Source organism: Gossypium arboreum, chromosome 9, assembly GCF_025698485.1.
Source record: "Gossypium arboreum isolate Shixiya-1 chromosome 9, ASM2569848v2, whole genome shotgun sequence".
Taxonomy (NCBI): Eukaryota; Viridiplantae; Streptophyta; class Magnoliopsida; order Malvales; family Malvaceae; genus Gossypium; species Gossypium arboreum.
In genome coordinates this window covers 8,133,126-8,147,810 of record NC_069078.1, presented here as the reverse complement: position 1 = coordinate 8,147,810, position 14,685 = coordinate 8,133,126, and positions in this window count along the sequence as shown.

Here is a 14,685-nt window from a genome sequence, read left to right as displayed (position 1 = left end):
TAAGGGTAAATTTGGTATTTGATTATTAAGGTAATTATTAATTAAAACAAATCAAAATGGTAGCCATATATCATCTTTGTTCCAAAGAATTTTGAAGAAAAAGAAATTCATTTACAAGCTTTAAGGTTCGGCACTTTTAAACCTTGATTAAGGTATGGTTTTTGATTCGTTTTTGATGATTTATATATTTTTGTGATCGTTGCTTTGAGTACTAGCTAGCTCGTACCCTAATTTTCGAATTTGTTGATGATTTTGTGAAGTGCCATTGATGAATGCTTGAGCTCTTGAATGTTTGATGATGGAAAATGAGTATTTGTTGATAGAATATCATGTTCTGTAAAGTGATTTCTAGTGAAATTGCATAAAAAGGATTAAATTGTGGAAAGATGAAAATGTGTGGTTAATTGCATGAAATATTGATAAATATGGGCTGATATATGCACTAGGAAAATTCAGCTAGCATGTATTTGAAAGAAATTGTGTAATTTTGTGTATTTATGAAATAAGGACTAAATTGAATAAATGTGAAACTTTAGGGGTTAAAGTGTAAAAATACCCAAATAGGTATTTTCGGATGGAATTGAATAAATCAATGAATAAAAGAGTTAATTTTGAATATATATAGATCAAGAATGAAAGAAATCGGATTTAGATCGAGGGAAATCAAAAGTTATCGAATAGTCGATCTGACCCCTTTTATTCTGACTACGAGGCAAGTTCATATGCAAATAAATGTATTTGAATTGAATTATATATGTTTTATTATCATTGAATTTCTATGAATGTCGAACGAGCAAATAAGAGCATGAATCGACAAAGTTACTACATCTGAAAGTCCCGTATGAACCTTAGGAATAGTATAGGATATGAATGTCATGACATTAGGTTATCGAGATGTGATTACATGCAAGACCATGTCTGGGACATTGGCATTGTATTGAGATTACGTGTAAGACCATGTCTGGGTCATTGACATCGTTAATTGATTTCGTAAAAGACTTTGTCTGGGACAGTGGCATCGATATGAGATAACATGTAAGACCATATCTGAGATATGGCATTGTACGAGCTTATGTGATTTCTGAGCATCCTTAATGATTCTGAACGGTTCAATGGGCAAAATCAAGTCGAGAAAGAATATGTGAATGAGCTAAGTAACTCAGGTACGTATAAAATTCATACGAGTATTGAAAAGGGAAAGTATTTGATGAACTTGATTAAGACATTGAATATATGTTCAATGAGAAAGGTTTGTAAATTTGAATGTGATTAGCTATGTTTAGCATATTTGAATTGATATGTAAATATTCATCTGTTGATTTTACTTTTATATGGCTTACTAAGCTTTTAAAGCTTACTTTGTGTGTTATTTCCTTGTTTTATAGATTATCGAAGCTATCTCAAACTCGGGGATCGTCAGGAAATGTCATCAAACTATCGATCATCTTGTTGGTACTTTTGGAGCTTTGTATATATGGTATATGACATGTATAGGTTAGTGTTATTTTGGTATGTTTTGAGCTATGATATTAGCCATGTGATTTGGCTTGTTTATGATGTAAATGTTGGTGTGTATTCGGCCATTTAAGTTGGCTTAAGTATGTGTTTGATGAGTGATATAAGTGATGTATATAATGCCTTATATGTTGGCTAGATTTGGTATGTTTGCCATAGTTGTTGATATAGCTAAATGGTTGTTCACTTGGATAGTTATTAGTTAATGTATTAATGCTTGGAATTTGACATATTGTGGTTTGATCTTGAGATGATAATATGGTGTGTTTTGTGATATAAAATAGGTGATAAGATAATTAGTTATTGCATTTGGAACTTATGTAAGTTGTGATGATTTTGGTTTAGTGATTTGGTATGCTTTTGAATATAGAATTGAGTAATTGAAATGGTTGTGGTTAGATGGCATGTTATGGGTATGAATTGGCATGTTTTGACTGCCTATATATGTATTAAAATGGTACTATTTTGGTTACTTTGTGTGCATGAAAGAAGGGTGGCAAATTGGCTTTATAAATGGCCAATTTTTGTCCACACGAGCTTGTGACTCAGCCGTGTGCGACACACGGTAAGGTTGCACAGCCGTGTGTCCCCTGGGGTACCCTTTCAAATTAAGTCAGTATACCCTAGAGTTTTGGCACGGCCTAGATACACGGGCGTGTCTATTGGCCGTGTGAGACACACAGGCTTCGCACATGGGCGTGTGTAGCCATTTTGAAAGGTATACGGGTTTGACACATGGGCGTGTGGTCGACTGTGTGGCCAAGTCAGTAACCTCCCTAATTTTCACAAGGCCATGGTACACGGGCGTGTCTCCGGCCATGTGGTGCAAGTCAGTATTGTACGCCTTGTTTTCACACGATCGTGCCTGGTAACCGTGTGAGGCACACGGCCTATTTACACGGGCGTTTGTAAATGTTATTGGTTTAGTCCCGAACCACTTCTAAGCATGTTTTAAGGTCCCATAAGACCTTATAAGGGACAATGTGAATGAGTTGAATGGATTTTAATTGTGATTGCATATATGTATGTGAATGAGGTGTGTTATCCGGTAATGCCTCGTAACCCTATTTCGGCATCGAATACGGGTTAGGGGTGTTACACTAACATTTATTTTGTGCTAGAAAAATAAAAGAACCGTTGCAAAATGGACCTCATGGGTAAAGCCTGATAACTGTGGCTTCACCAAATAAAACTAAATCATCTGCAAAAGATAAATAAGAAAACAACCATCTTTTTCTACATAAACGAATAGGTTTCTACAACCCATTCTCCTCGGTGTCACAAATACTATGCCCTAACCTCTCCACCCCAAGAACAAGGAGGTAAGGGGGCAATGAGTCACCTTGTCTAACCCCCCTTGATGGAACAAATTCTTCAATTAGCGCACCATTCCATGGCAACTGCATAGAAGTCGATGAGATACAGTGCATAATGACCCTACGCAGATTGCTTGGAAAACCCACATCACTTAGGCAATTTTGTATGAAATCCCATCATACTCTATCATACACCTTTTCAAGATCAATTTTAACTGCCATCCATCTAGTATTACCTTTGAGAATGAGAAAAGAATGAATTACCTCTTGGACTAGCAGAATGATGTATGTAATTATTCCTTTTAGCCACAAAACTAACTTGATTAGAACAAATTAAAGTTGGCATGACTTCTATAATTCTATTAACAATTACCTTCGTCAGATTCTTGTAAATAACTAAACACGGGTTTATGGGTTTAAATTGAGAAATGACCTTTGGAATAATCACCAAGAGAGTTTTGTTGAATAAAAGATACACCCAACCTCAACAACATTCCGAACCCATCTGAAAATTGAATCACCCACAATCTCTCATTCAAATTGAAAAAATTACGCATTCAAACGGTTAATACCCGAAGCCTTAAGAGGAGCCATATCAAAAAGTTTTGCCTTTACCTCCTCAAACAAAACCTCACATATAAGTATATTGCAAACACTATCATCCACATAAAGGAAACAAGTTCGGATAAGGAATCTCCCTTGAACAATACCCCTCAACGAAATATAGATGCTTGAAAAAAGAGGTAACATACTGCTTTATTACCCTCCCATCATAACACCAATCCCGGTCAAGTTTCAACGAACTAAACCGATTATGGACCTTCCTAGCCATTATGCACCCATGAAAATACCTAGTATTCCGATCACCATGAGGAAGCCACTCCCACCTTGATTTTTGGCTCCATTACAACTCTTCATAGTCTAAAATTTCTTTCAACTTTAACAATATCTTCTTTAATCTCAGTAGACCAGATAAGCACCGCCTCTCAATCGCCCCTTGAACTCATTTAATTCTCCTAAGTATTAGTGCGTGAGGATAAAAATAAACTTATGAGAAATTAAATAAGGTTTCAAGGCATGTATCAATACCACTTTCTTTAATGTTCTATGCGCCCCCATCTATATTATGGTATGCAAAAGAGTTACTGGAAAATGAACCTCAAGGATGTAATACAGTCCAATGACTATTTACATTTTGCACTGGCAGAAACAGTGTAACACCCTATACCCAACTCAAACATCGAGTCTGGGCACCAAGTGTCACAATTAACTTGAATATCTTACTGAAATTTCTAACTTGATTTACATACAGACTTGGATAATACAACATTATACATCTATTAACTCTATTAAACCTTTACAACATCATGGATAACAACAACATTCAATTTTAAATTTGAATTATATTCTATACCATATAATACTACATTCTTACAGTCATTCTTCCTCATTTACCATGAAAAATTATTTACAAATTGTAACTCAAGACTTTATTGCAATTACACTTGGTTAATTCTCGAGACTTGGCCTCTAAGGAAGCCCCACTATATTCATGAACCAGCCACCACGCCCTTAGCGTGAACCTGATAGTGTCTGGCTTGACCTTCCATGTGACCCTTGATTCAATCCTTGTCCTTGCATACAATACAATACAATCATAAGTTCAGATAAACTTAGTGAGATTTTGTACAACAAAAATCAAAGACCCTTAATTTTAGAGTAAATAAGAATAAAAGCATAGAATTAAAAATCCCATACAAAACTTAGGAGATTTCGCAGTATGACTGGCGTATCCAACACTCATGCGTTCACTAAACTAATCGTTGGCGAATATTTCGGCAAATCTGATCAAAGGCACAGTTTTTTTAAGTAACCCCTTTCTAGGGCTCAACCTTATCTAGCTCCCTCTTAGGCTCCCATATTACCTTTCTGGCTTGTCTCATCAAAGATACCATACACCTGAATATACGGTTTGATGACTACTTTAGCAGACTATAAACTATACCACCACAAGTGTAACAGCCTATTTTTAGGGTTAATCAGAATAGTGGTTTCGGGACCACAATCCAAAGTAAAAAATATTTATTTTATTATTTTAATAATTTTTACAGCATGATGGAATGATATTATAAAAATTTCGTTAAGAAATTTTATCGTTTAAATGTTTAATTCGGTAAAAAGGACTAAATCGCGTAAAGTGTAAAATTAAGGTTCTACTTGTTAAAAGCACTATATAGCTATGAACTTGAAGTATGGGAGTAACTGCATGGTAATTAGTCCTTTAATGACATAGTGGAAGTGGTTGGCTTGGAATTTTTGAAATTATTAAATGTTTTAAAGGTTAAAATGGTAAATAGGTAATTAAAGTTAAAAACAATAAAAAAAAACCAAAATTTTCTTTCCTTTCATCTTCTTGCCGAAAATTTAGAAAGAAAAACAGCCATTTTTATGGGTAGACATTCGTCCAAGCTTCTTTTATCAATTAAGGTACAGTTTTGACTCGATTTTTAATGATTTCTACATTTTTCAGCTCGTTGCAGCTAAATCTAGCTAGCCCGTACTTTCGTTTTTGAAACTGTTATAGATTTTGAATGATTTCATTGTTGAATGCTTGGTTGTTTAGATTTTTTATGATATATTACTAATGTTTGAAGCTAGATTAACAAGTTTTATAAAGTGATTTTTGACAAAAATGTCAATTAAGGACTAAATTGAGAAAAATGTAAAATTCATGGTTAAAAGTGTGATTATTTTGAAAATATGAGCTTTTATGAAGCTATACAAAACCCAGCTAGCATGGGTTGTCCTTAAATTTCATGAATTTGCAATTTTACGAGATAAGGACTAAATTGTAAAAATGTAAAATACAAAAGGTAAAAGTGTAATTTTTCCAAAATATGTATAAAGTGTAAAATTGAATAGAAATTAAGTTAATTTTCTGAATTTTATATATTATTTAGATCAAGATAAGTCGAGATCGAGCTTAGATCAGGGAAAAAGGAAAAATGGACGAATAACCAAAAAATTCCATCTAAGCAACTTGAGGTAAGTTCGAATAGCTAGAATCGAACTATTAATATTTGTAATTGTTTAAAATGAATGTGTATAAGTTGAATGACTAACCCAATTGAAATTCAAATTACTGATTATATGATTAAATTTCTATTTACATGAATGAAAGTGAAATGCTACAATTGTTATATCTGTTACATGGATTCGGTATGATAATATGCATTAGGCATGCGAATTAAGTATTTAAATTTATGTACTTAATTGAATTGAATATATATATGGTTTGATGAATTGAATTATTGATCATTGAATGCTTAAATGATAAAGTTGGATACTTACTGAGCCCCGTTTGAACCGTAAGAATTTGTTAGATACGAGTGACATGTCACTAGGGTTACCGATTTGGTCGAGCTCCTATATTTTTTGCGGACTCACCACAGCTCGTATGAGCTTACCGATATATTAGCTCGTAAAAGCTTACTGTTTTTAGCTCATTGGAGCTTACCGTTTCAACTCTTATAAGCTTATTGTTCAGTTCGATAAAGCTTACAGTTTCAGCTCAATAGAGCTTACTGTTTATCAACTCAGGATGAGCTTACTGATTATGGCTCGAAAGAGTGGAAATGATAATGAATTGATGGATTTTCTATAAATACACTAAGTGTGTACCACCCGACTATCTATCCATATTCTACATAGTTCAATAGGCACAATTACTGTTAGTGATCATATGAATAAGATATGTGTTTATATGGATGAATTACTGTTAACATTGATGAATTACTGTTAATACGGATGAATTACTATTATTACTGATGAGCTACTATTTATACAGATGAACTACTGGTTATATGAATATATTACAGTTTATACGAATAAAAATGAATTGCCATAATGTTATGTGAATTACATGGTATTGATGATTTTATATGCTTATGCATTTAGAAAATTTGGTTGGATTGTATTGAAATGGTAATGTAGGTTATAGTGTCGTACGAACAAATGTTATATATGTGAATTGAGATATAGGTGGTTTAACCACATATATGCCTATTAGTGTGCAAAATACAGAATATTCGATGTTATTTCTATGGTTCAACGGAGAAGATAATGGTATGAGAATTGATATGATGATATGAACCAGTTCTTTTATACGTGACATGCTCGACAAGTAAGTGATATTTTAATAATTTCATATGATATGTAAGTGAAAACCAATGAATACATTCAGGAATTTCCAGGTTGTTATTGTATTACCTGTTGATTTTGATAGAGCTGATTTATATGTCCTCATGTTTCTCTAATTCTGAATTAATTGTTCAATTGTATATAGTACATACTAGTCATACTAGCTTACTAAGTTTATTAGCTTACTCTGCTTATTTTCCGTATTGTATAGTGATTTGAAAGCTCGCTCGAGTTGGAAGTCATAGAAGATTTCATCACACTATCCAGGAGTTGATTTGGTATTTTTGAACTCTTTGAAATTGGTAACATGGCATGTATAGTCTAGTTGATGATATGAGATATATGCATTATTTTAGCTATTAAAGTTTATATGCATTAATGTGTTTAAGCCATGTGATTTGGCTTAACTTGGTTAAATATTGGTTATGTATATGTGTACTAATTATAGCATGTTTTGGCAAGTAGTTGATGAGATGAAGATATGCAAATTGTTTGAATTATTGAATAGATTATATGCATATATTGGCTTACAAGTCATAATGGTTTGGTATGTGTTTGATGGCACAAATGGTATTGATTTGAGTATATAGATGCTTGGATTTTTAAATGACACATAATGTGTTTTTGAAATGGTTGTTTTGGCTGCCAAATTGAATGAGAGTATGGTGTTATATGTATGCTTATAGGTGATTGAATTTGGGTGAAGAAAAGTGGCTTAAATAAGCCTATTTCTTGTCCACAACGTTGAGCACATAGATGTGTGACTCGACCGTGTGTCTACTAAAGCTTAGTTAAAATAAGTCAGTAAGTAACATGGCCTAGACACACGGGTGTGTCTATTGGCTATGTGTGTTGCACACGAGTGACACACGAGCGTGTGGTCGACCGTGTGACCCAAGTCAATATGTATGCCCTGTTTTCACACGACCTACGACACAGGCGTGTTTGGTGGCCATGTAAGACACACGGCCTAAGCACACGAGCGTGTGACCTCTGTATTCAAGAAAATTTTCTGAGTTTTCCAAAAGTTTTCAAATATTATCGGTTTAGTCCCAAACTTCTTCCAAGCATGTTTTAAGATCTCATAAAGCCTTATAAGGGACAATATAATTGTATATGAATGATGTATGTGTTTGAATGTTTAAATGTTTAAATGTATGAGATATGTATATGTTATGATGTGATAGTTCGGTAATACCTCGTAACCCTATTCCGGCAACGGATAAGGATTTGAGATGTTACATTTATTGGTATCAGAGCTACGATTTAGTCGTTTCCAGGACTAACGTAGCATATGTGAGTCTATTTATACATGTCATATTTAACCTGTAATAGTGTGATATCTCCTGACTCTGATGAAAATTGTTTTAATTAGACAGATGTGCTTTCCAACCGAGGTAATTCAGATAATACTGAATGTGGTACTCAAATACTCGAGTAAAATATGTTTATGATGAGTCGAAACTCATAAAGGTACGAATGGTAGTTTATAATATTATGTTATTGATAAATGTTATGTCATATACAAGTATATGTAAAAGTCAAATTATAAGGCTTTACGACCTTCACCCCCTTACCAGTATAGAGTTATAATGAAATTTACCAGATTTGGATCAAATAAGTTCCCAAGTGTGAAATCAAAGAGTTCAAAGATTGAATGATTTATAACGTCGTCAAATATGTGAAAGGGTCAAAAAATAAAGACAGTTCTAGAAGAGATAGTAGATTGCTCAGAAGATCATTCAGATTACGCAATGTCATTGTTAAAAAAAAAATTTACTTCAGTTAAATGAATTATTCAGGTATGTTAATTAAAGAATGTATTACCAAAATTTCTTCTAAATTGATTTTCATTAATGGATGAGATAATGTGGGATTAGTGATGACAGGATTAGACAGTGAAATAATGTTTGAATTGTACTGATAGCTGATTGCAGCGATTATAGTTGAAGTAAATTGCGATGATTTCTTTTGGGTATTCTATGTGTTCATCTATCTTCGGAGTATTCTATCTTTATCTGGTATTCTATTACATTGTGTCGATAGAAGGTCGATGGAAAAATCTGTATGATGTTGGTATTCTGTTTCTATTAGTTATTGCTTTGTTGAATATACATGAAGATCATATTGCTTCTGTTACCATTGATTCCATTGCATATAAGTGATGCTTTACTTCTGGATTTTCTCTAGGACATCATCAAGATATTTACCATCTGATATGGGTGCTTTCTCAAAAAGTTCAGTATAGTATTATATTTGGGATTACAGTATCTCAGCTTTCTTATGATTTTATATGGTTATCTATGAAAGATATTTATTGAATGGATATAATTATATTTACTTCAATTATAATTTCTAGTTTGATCATAGTAACGTTGCTATACAAATCTCGGATTTATAGAGGTCGTGACTCTGCATTGGTTGTTATTGGAACTATATTTGATTTTCACTTTTGTTTCAAACTGCATTGTTGATAGTAGAGATCGACTCATTTGTTTAATCTGATTGAAATATCCACTTGAAAGGTAATTGAATTTTGGGTACTTGAGTTTATCTGTAGGTTCAGAAAATAAATCTTGTACGCTCACGGGTGAACAGACAGGTAGTCTGAATGAAGAGTTCATATTCTAGAGGACATGGTGTAGAATTATAACTATCGGATCAGATCTAATTCAGAAATGATATTGTAAATTAAAGTTATTCTGATGGAGAAAGTTATTGCATTTGTGAATTCTGAATGGTTTGATACTTGCTAATAAAGTTATTAACGATAGAAGGATTTTGGATTAGCGATTGATTATCATCTGAGGAAAGTGATTGTAGTCACAGGTATTGAGAGCATAAAATTTTTGTTTGCTTTACGGGTATTGAGTGTAGTTACTTTATCAGAAGGTGATTCGATATTAGCTAAGTTAAAAATCTAAATCGATGTTTATTCAACAAGTTTGTGGGACTTGGAAATAAGGCAGTGAATTGCAAATTAAAAGAGTACAATGGGAGACGTCTTCTGATTCAGAGTTTTTTATTAGAACTAATGATTACTTGTTGTTCCAAAATAGAGTTTAAGTACCAAGAAATCCATAGATTTTACAGTGATTAATGCACGAAGCTCACAATAGTAGTTTGCCTATTTTTCCAGGAAAAAGAAGATGATTAATGGTCTAAAATTGTTGTATCGATAGATAGGTGTGAAACGAGACATTTCTAACTTTACGCTTAGAAGTTTAAAGTATCAGCAAGTTAAACTGATTGTTATGTACCTTCAGGACTGTTACAGTCTGAGATGATATCTAAGTGAAATGGGATAATATTACGATGGATTCTGTATTGGGATTTTTCTTATCACCTAAAAAGAAAGATATTATCTAGATTACTGTCTAATGTTTAAAAAGTTTGCATATTTATTTCTATACGTACAAATTTCTCTTTTGATAAAATTGTTGAGTTGTACATTTCATAGATTTTCATATTATACAGTGTGTCAGTCTCTATTATTTGGGAACCCGAGGTTTATAGTGTGATTCAGTAGAAAACTACAGTAAATTTTGGGTACAAGGTTGAGTTCCAATACCGCATTTCATCCTCGAACTGAAGGATTAATATGAGAAGTGATTCAAATTTTCTAAAATATATTTTTCTACTATGTTTTAGAACTTGAAAGCAACTGAGAAAGATATTTACTGTTGGTTAAATTTATATAGTAATAGTTATGAGATGAATATTAAGATAGCATTGTATGAGTATGGTATGGTTGCAATTACTGAACTCTATTATACTGGATCGAATTATGATAAAAGGAATTACGGGTTCAATTTGATTAAAAAGACTGAAGAGAAATTGAAAGTAATTCACGACAGTCTAAAAGTAGTTTTAGATTGACAGAAAACATATGCGGATTTTATACATTGAAGTATTGAATTTTAGTTAGAAACTAAATATTTGTGAAAGTATTGCAGTGGAAATAGAATTTCTCGATTTAGCTATAAAGAGAAGTTGAGTTCATAATTCATCGGGCTGTATGGAATTATCATCAGAACTTGAGAAGATTCGTAATGTGTTTCTTATATAAATGATTTGATGATACAAATAAGATCATTTGTCTATAATATCTCTTTCAGAAGTAGAAACTCAGCTTGATATGACGTATATCAAAGAACAAATAAAAAAATATTAGCTTGTTAGATTAAAGAGTTGAGAAATTTGTAGCTATGTGAGAAATCTTTAATCTATTCTCTGATAAGATTTTCGGGGATGAAAATCCCTAAGGGGGGAGAGTTGTAACAGCCTGTTTTTAGGGTTAATCAGAATTGTGATTTTGGGACCAAAATCCGAAGTCATAATATTTATTTTATTATTTTAATAAGTTTTATAGCATGATGGAATGATAGTATAACAATTTAGTTAAGAAATTTTATCGTTTAAATACTTAATTCGGAAAAAAAGACTAAATCACATAAAGTGTAAAATTAGGGTTCTACTTGTTAAAAGCACTATATGGCTATCAACTTGAAATATGGGAGTACTTGAATGGTAATTATTCCTTTAATGACATAGTGGAAGTGGTTGGCTCCGTATTTTTGAAATTATTAAATATTTTAAAGGTTAAAATGGTAAATAGGTAATTAAAGTTAAAAACAATAAAACAAAAGCCAAAATTTTCTTTCCATTCATCTTCTTGCCTAAAATTTAGAACGAAAAACAACCATTTTTAGGGCTAGACATTCAGCAAAGCTTTCTTTTTCAATTAAGGTATGGTTTTGACTCGATTTTTAATTACTTCTACGTTTTTGAGCTCGTTGCAGCTTAATCTAGCTAGCCTGTACCTTCATTTTCGAAACTGCTATAGCTTTTGAATGATGCCATTGTTGAATTCTTGGTTGTTTAGATGTTTTATGATAGATTATTAATGTTTGAAGCTAGAATAACAAGTTTTATAAAGTGATTTTTGACAAAAATGTCAATTAAGGACTAAATTGAGAAAAGTGTAAAATTCATGGTTAAAAGTGTGATTATTTGGAAAAAAATGGGCTTTTATGAAGCTATACAAAATTCGTCTAGCATGGGTTGCCCTTAAATTTCATGAATTTGCAATTTTACGAGATAAGGACTAAATTGTAAAAATGTAAAACATAAGGGGCAAAAGTGTAATTTTACCAAAATATGTATAAAGTGTCAAATTTAATAGAAAGTGAGTTAATTTCCTGGATTTGATATATTATTTAGATCAAGATAAGTCGAGATCAAGCTTAGATCGGGGAAAAAGGAAAAATGGACGAATAACCGAAAAATTCCATCTAAGTAACTTAAGGTAAGTTCGAATAGCTAGAATCGAACTATTAATATTTGTAATTTTTTAAAATTAATGTGTATAAGTTGAATGAATAACCCAATTGAAATTTGAATTACTGATTATATGATTAAATTTCTATTTACATGAATGAAAGTGAAATGCTACCATTGTTATATATGTTACATGGATTCGATATGATAATATGCATTAGGTATGCGAATGAGTATTTAAAATAATATGCATTAGGTGTGCGAATTGAGTATTTAAATGTATGTACTTAATTGAATTGAATATATATATGATTTGAGGAATTGAATTATTGATCATTAAATGCTTAAATGATAAAGTTGGATAATTACCGAGCCCGTTTGAACCTAAGAATTTGTTTGATACGAGTGACATGTCACTAGGGTTATCAATTTGGTCGAGCTCCTACATTTATTGTGGACTTACCACAGGTCATATTAGCTTACCGATATATCAGCTCGTAAGAGCTTATTATTTTTCAGCTCATTGGAGCTTACCGTTTCAACTCGTATGAGCTTACCGTTCAGCTTAACTGTTTATCAGCTCAGGAGGAGCTTACCGATTATGGCTTGAAAGAGCGAAAATGATAATGAATTGATAGATTTTCGATAAATACACTTAGTGTGTATCACCCGACTATCTATCCATATTCTTCGTAGTTCAACAGGCATAATTACTGTTACTGATCATATGAATAAGATATGTGTTTATATGGATGAATTACTCTTATTACTGATGAACTACTATTTATACGGATGAACTACTGGTTATATGAATGAATTAAAATTTATACGAATAGAAATGAATTGCCATAATGTTATATGAATTACATGGTATTGATGATTTTATATGCTTATGCATTTGGCAAATTTGGTTGGATTGTATTGAAATGGTAATATAGGTTACAATGGCGTACGAACAAATGTTATATATGTGAATTGAGATATAGGTGGTTTAACCACATCTATGCCCATTAGTGTGTAAATACAAAATATTCGATGTTATTTTCATAGTTCAACGGAGATAACAGTATGAGAATTGAAATGATGATATGAATCAGTTCAGGTATACGTGACATGCTCGATAAATAAGTAATATTTTAATAATTTCATATGATATGTAAGTGAAAACCAATGAATACATACAAGAATTACCAGGTTGTTCTTGTATTACGTGTTGATTTTGATAGAGCTGATTTATATGTCCTCATGTTTCTCTAATTCTGAATTAATTGTTAAATTGTATGTAGTACATACTAGTCATACGAGCTTACTAAGCTTGTTAGCTTACTCTGCTTATTTTTTGTATTTTACAGTGATTTGAAAACTCGCTCGGGTTGGAAGTCATAAAAGATTTCATCACACTATCCAGGAGTTGATGATATGAGATATATGAGTTATTTTAACTATTAAAGCTTATATGCATTGATATGTTTAAGCAATGTGATTTGGCTTGACTTGGTTAAATATTGGTTATGTATATGTGTACTAATTATGGCATGTTTTGGCAAGTAGTTGATGAGATGAAGATATGCAAATTGTTTGAATTATTGAATAGATTATATGCATATATTGGCTTACAAGTCATAATGGTTTGGTATGTGTTTGATGGCACAAATGTTATTAATTTGAGTATATAGATGCTTGGATTTTTAAATGAGACATAATGTGTTTTTGAAATGGTTGTTTTGGCTACCAAATTGATGAGAGTATGGTGTTATATGTATGCTTATAGGTGATTGAATTTGGGTGAAGAAAAGTGGCTTAAATAAGCCTATTTCTTGTCCACGCGGTTGAGCACACGAGTGTGTGACTCGACTGTATGTATATTGAAGCTTAGTTAAAATAAGTCAATGAGTTACACGGCCTAGACACACGGGCGTTTCTATTGGTCATGTATGTTACACACAGGCTGACACACGGGCTTGTGGTCGGCCGTGTGACCCAAGTCAGTACGTATGCCCTATTTTCACACGACCTAAGACACGGGCGTGTCTGGTGGCCGTGTGAGACACACGACTTGAGGAGAAGGGTGTATGACCTCTATATTCAAGAAAATTTTTTGAGTTTTCCAAAGTTTTCAAATATTATCGGCTTAGTCCCAAACCTCTTCCAAGCATGTTTTAAGATCTCATAGAGCTTTATAAGGGAAAATATGATTGTATATGAATGATGTATGTGTTTGAATGTTTAAATGTATGAGATATGTACATGTTACGATGTGATAGTTCGGTAATACCTCGTAACCCTATTCTGGCAACGGATACAAATTTGGAGTGTTACAACAAGTGCGGGTTCTTTCCCTAATCCCTTTGTTTTATGCCAAACTTAATATAGT